Raw genomic sequence first — 6000 nt, forward strand, 5'->3', positions numbered from 1 at the left:
TAGAGGGATCTGCCCTCGAGCCCCGCCCCCTATCTGTTTGCTAAGGGGAATCCCTGTGAGAAGGCCTATAGCCCCACCCCCTCTCTAGCCCTGCCCACTCTCTCTGGGATATCTCTCGGAGACCCCTAGACCAGGGAGAGAGAAGGGGGGGCTACGGATTAATCTGCCATAGCAGGGAGAGGTATTGGGGCTATGAGGGATTAACCCATAGCAGGGAGAAGCACAGAGCAAAGCTGTGGGTTAATCCCTTATAGCCCCGTTCTCTCTCTCCCTGCTATGGGGAAATCATGAAGCCCTGTGGGGTTTCTTCTCTCCCTCCTGGAGTAGCTGCCTGTTCACACAATTTTTAGCGCAGCATAGATGCATTTTTTTCATGCACCTTTACTGTTCTAAAACCACGCTTTTGTGAATGAGGCCTAAAGAAAAACTTTACTGCTTTCACTAACAATGCTTCACTGAGACAGAACAGTTTCCTTCTAGGTTCACCGTGGGGCTAATTTGTTAGGACAGAAGCTTTGTCTGCTGGTCTTATCATGCAGCCCCGCTATCAGAAGATTCCTTAATATATGAAGAGGTGCAGGGATTCTGTCAAACGCTGCAGAGCTTCAGAATGAAGACACTTAATGACAGGCTCACACAAGCGTAATTTATTAGTGTATTACGCGGTGAATGGAGTCAGTGAAAGTACATTGATTTTCATTGATCAATTCACACTTGTTTATATACATTGCATATAATACCCACGTAAAAAAGAACGCTGCATGTTCTACTTTACTGCGTATTACACACGATAGAGCCCTATTGTTCTCTATGGGCATGTAATAAACACTGTACATATGCAATTACTTTGCGTATGTACGGAGTTTATAAGTCACTAAGCCACTGATCGGGAAATTAAAAAAAAAAAGCCATAATGTGAATGACAGCATGCGTGAGATATATGCAGCTGTGAATGAACCCATTGAAATCAATGGGCTCTATTCGCTGTGTAATACGTTGCATATTTACATCCATGTGAATGAGCGCTAACACATTTGCAAAATAAAATAAAGCTGTTATGTGCCGTAAAAAACCTCTGCCGTACACAGCAATAGGCTGGCTCACACAGCGGTATGCTGCGCTATGCACATAAAGTTTGACTTGGAGCTATGCTCTGAGTCATGGAGCCGGCCGCACCAGCCTCTCCCTGCCCGCTGCATGAAGACTGACAGCCTCTCCCTTTTTGTATCTCATTTGTATATAGGATAATGATCTGAGGATGAGTGATTGATGATTTAAGAATGCTTATCCAGGAGAGTCACTGTACATACATTTAAATGCCTGATCGATGTTTGGGGGATCCTACACTGCCCCCCACGCTAAGATCACAGGTTGCCGTGCGATTGCAATGGCAGCCGAGGGCCTTTTCAAAGCATTTTTACAACACTGCATCAGAAGCTGCCAGAGGGAACGGGTGTTCTGCTGGATAATAGCCTGGCACTTGCTCAAACAGCGAGGACTGGAGAGACCTCTGATCCCTGCTGTTTAACACTTCGCATGCTACAGTCAATGACCACGGCATATAAAAGGGCTCTCAGAGGGAGGGGGCTCCCTCTGCCACTCATCGGACCCCTGCACTGTGATCATAGGGTGCCATGGCACCTGGAGACTTGAATATGGCCTCCGTGTCTGCCAGCCATTTCTTCCTATCTGCTGACCAGCTTTTATACATGTTTTTTTGGCTATTCATTTTGTTTATCAATTGCTGTGTAACACACGGTGGGTAATACATTTGAACACTGGGACTTGTATGTGCTACAATTCCACTTACTGTGGGTATGGCTGGAGGCCTAGTCCCTGTCACAGTGCAGCCGAGTGGTAACACTAGGGGAAATGTTTGTAGAAGTATATATCATGTTGTGACGCCAGCCTTCCTACTTCGTTATTCAATACTGTGGAGTAATAAATAGAGATGAGCGAGCACCAAAATGCTCGGGTGCTCGTTACTCGGGACGAAATTTTCGCAATGCTTGAGGGTTCGTTTCGAGTAACGAAAACCCATTAAAGTCAATGGGCGACCCGAGCATTTTTGTATATCGCCGATGCTCGCTAAGGTTTCCATTTGTGAAAATCTGGGCAATTCAAGAAAGTGATGGGAACGACACAGCAACGGATAGGGCAGGCGAGGGGCTACATGTTGGGCTGCATCTCAAGTTCCCAGGTCCCACTGTTAAGCCACAATAGCGGCAAGAGTGCCCCCCCCTTCCAACAATTTTTACTTCTGAAAAGCCCTCATTAGCAATGCATACCTTAGCTAAGCACCACACTACCTCCAACAAAGCACAATCACTGCCTGCATGACACTCCGCTGCCACTTCTCCTGGGTTACATGCTGCCCAACCCCCCCCCCCCCGCACGACCCAGTGTCCACAGCGCACACCAAAGTGTCCCTGCGCAGCCTTCAGCTGCCCTCATGCCACACCACCCTCATGTCTATTTATAAGTGCGTCTGCCATGAGGAGGAACCGCAGGCACACACTGCAGAGGGTTGGCACGGCTAGGCAGCGACCCTCTTTAAAAGGGGCGGGGCTATAGCCCACAATGCTGTACAGAAGCAATGAGGAATATAATCCTGTGCCACCGACATCAGGAGCTGCACACGTGGGCATAGCAATGGGGAACCTATGTGCCACACACTATTCATTCTGTCAAGGTGTCTGCATGCCCCAGTCAGACCGCGGTTTTTTATAAATAGTCACAGGCAGGTACAACTCCGCAATGGGAATTCCGTGTGCACCCACAGCATGGGTGGCTCCCTGGAACCCACCGGCTGTGCATAAATGTATCCCATTGCAGTGCCCTGGACAGCAGAGCTAACGTCAGATTAAATGCAGGTGGGCTTCGGCCCACACTGCGTGCCCCAACCTGACCGGGGCTTTTAATTCATAGACACAGGCAGGTACAACTCCCTATTGTGAAGTCCCTGTGGACCGACAGCATGGGTGGGTGCCAGGAAGCCACCGGCGGTACATAAATATGTCCCATTGCATTGCCCATCACAGCTGAGGTAATGTCATGTTTAATGCAGGTGGGCTTCGGCCCACACTGCATGCCCCAGTCAGACTGGGGTTCTTTAGAAGTGGACACATGCAGTTACAACTCCGTGTGGACCGACAGCATGGGTGGCTCCCTGGAACCCACCGGCGGTACATAAATATATCCCATTGCATTGCCCATCACAGCTGAGGTAATGTCATGTTTAATGCAGGTGGGCTTCGGCCCCCACTGCATGCCCCAGTCAGACTGGGGTTCTTTAGAAGTGGACACATGCAGTTACAACTCCGTGTGGACCGACAGCATGGGTGGGTGCCAGAAAGCCACCGGCGGTACATAAATATATCCCATTGCAGTGCCCCGCACAGCTGATGTGACGTCAGCTTTAATGCAGGTGGGCAAAAAATTAATTGGATTACACATTGTAGCGAGGGCCCCAAAAAATTGGTGTACCAACAGTACTAATGTACATCAGAAAAATTGCCCATGCCCAACCAAGAGGACAGGTGAAACCCATTAATCGCTTTGGTTAATGTGGCTTAATTTGAAACTAGGCCTGGAGGCAGCCCAGTTAAAATAAAAATTGGTTCAGGTGAAAGTTTCAACGCTTTAATGAGCATTGAAACGTATAAAAATTGCTTACAAAAATTATATGACTGAGCCTTGTGGGCCTAAGAAAAATTGCCCGTTCGGCGTGATTACGTCAGGTTTCAGGAGGAGGAGCAGGAGGAGGAGGATGAATATTATACACAGATTGATGAAGCTAAAAGGTCCACGTTTTTGATGGTGATAGAGAACAATGCTTCCATCCGCGGGTGCAGCCTACGTATTGTTTAGGTATCCCTGCTGTCTGCTGGTGGAGAAGAGAAGTCTGGGGAAATCCAGGCTTTGTTCATCTTGATGAGTGTAAGCCTGTCGGCACTGTTGGTTGACAGTCGGGTACGCTTATCTGTGATGATTCCCCCAGCCGCACTAAACACCCTCTCTGACAAGACACTAGCCGCAGGACAAGCAAGCACCTCCAGGGCATACAGCGCGAGTTCAGGCCACGTGTCCAGCTTCGACACCCAGTAGTTGTAGGGGGCAGAGGCGTCACGGAGCACGGTCGTGCGATCGGCTACGTACTCCCTCACCATCCTTTTACAGTGCTCCCACCGACTCAGCCTTGACTGGGGAGCGGTGACACAGTCTTGCTGGGGAGCCAGAAAGCTGTCAAAGGCCTTAGAGAGTGTTCCCCTGCCTGTGCTGTACATGCTGCCTGATCTCCGCGCCTCCCCTGCTACCTGGCCCTCGGAACTGCGCCTTCGGCCACTAGCGCTGTCGGATGGGAATTTTACCATCAGTTTGTCCGCCAGGGTCCTGTGGTATAGCATCACTCTCGAACCCCTTTCGTCTTCGGGTATGAGAGTGGAAAGGTTCTCCTTATACCGTGGGTCGAGCAGTGTGTACACCCAGTAATCCGTAGTGGCCAGAATGCGTGTAACGCGAGGGTCACGAGAAAGGCATCCTAACATGAAGTCAGCCATGTGTGCCAGGGTACCTGTACGCAACACATGGCTGTCCTCACTAGGAAGATCACTTTCAGGATCCTCCTCCTCCTCAGGCCATACACGCTGAAAGGATGAGAGGCAAGCAGCATGGGTACCCTCAGCAGTGGGCCAAGCTGTCTCTTCCCCCTCCTCCTCATGCTCCTCCTCCTCCTCCTCCTCCTCAACGCGCTGAGATATAGACAGGAGGGTGCTCTGACTATCCAGCGACATACTGTCTTCCCCCGCCTCTGTTTCCGAGCGCAAAGCGTCTGCCTTTATGCTTTGCAGGGAACTTCTCAAGAGGCATAGCAGAGGAATGGTGACGCTAATGATTGCAGCATCGCCGCTCACCATCTGGGTAGACTCCTCAAAGTTTCCAGGGACCTGGCAGATGTCTGCCAACCAGGCCCACTCTTCTGTAAAGAATTGAGGAGGCTGACTCCCATTGCACCGCCCATGTTGGAGTTGGTATTCCATTATAGCTCTACGCTGCTCATAGAGCCTGGCCAACATGTGGAGCGTAGAGTTCCACCGTGTGGGCACGTCGCACAGCAGTCGGTGCACTGGCAGATGAAACCGATGTTGCAGGGTGTGCAGGGTGGCAGCGTCCGTGTGGGACTTGCGGAAATGTGCGCAGAGCCGGCGCACCTTTCCGAGCAGGTCTGACAAGCGTGGGTAGCTTTTCAGAAAGCGCTGAACCACCAAATTAAAGACGTGGGCCAGGCATGGCACGTGCGTGAGGCTGCCGAGCTGCAGAGCCACCACCAGGTTACGGCCGTTGTCACACACGACCATGCCCGGATGGAGGCTCAGCGGCGCAAGCCAGCGGTCGGTCTGCTCTGTCAGACCCTGCAGCAGTTCGTGGGCCGTGTGCCTCTTCTCTCCTAAGCTGAGTAGTTTCAGCACGGCCTGCTGACGCTTGCCCACCGCTGTGCTGCCACGCCGCGCGACACCGACTGCTGGCGACGTGCTGCTGCTGACACATCTTGATTGCGAGACAGAGGTTGCGTAGGAGGAGGAGGGTGGTTTAGTGGAGGAAGCATACACCGCCGCAGATACCACCACCGAGTTGGGGCCCGCAATTCTGGGGGTGGGTAGGACGTGAGCGGTCCCAGGCTCTGACTCTGTCCCAGCCTCCACTAAATTCACCCAATGTGCCGTCATGGAGATATAGTGGCCCTGCCCGCCTGTGCTTGTCCACGTGTCCGTTGTTAAGTGGACCTTGGCAGTAACCGCGTTGGTGAGGGCGCGTACAATGTTGTGGGAGACGTGGTCGTGCAGGGCTGGGACGGCACATCGGGAAAAGTAGTGGCGACTGGGAACTGAGTAGCGCGGGGCCGCCGCCGCCATCATACCTTTGAAAGCCTCCGTTTCCACAACCCTATACGGCAGCATCTCCAGGCTGATAAATTTGGCTATGTGCACGTTTAACGCTTGA

The sequence above is a fragment of the Eleutherodactylus coqui genome, chromosome 6 (genome assembly GCF_035609145.1).
Source record: "Eleutherodactylus coqui strain aEleCoq1 chromosome 6, aEleCoq1.hap1, whole genome shotgun sequence".
Lineage (NCBI taxonomy): Eukaryota > Metazoa > Chordata > Amphibia > Anura > Eleutherodactylidae > Eleutherodactylus > Eleutherodactylus coqui.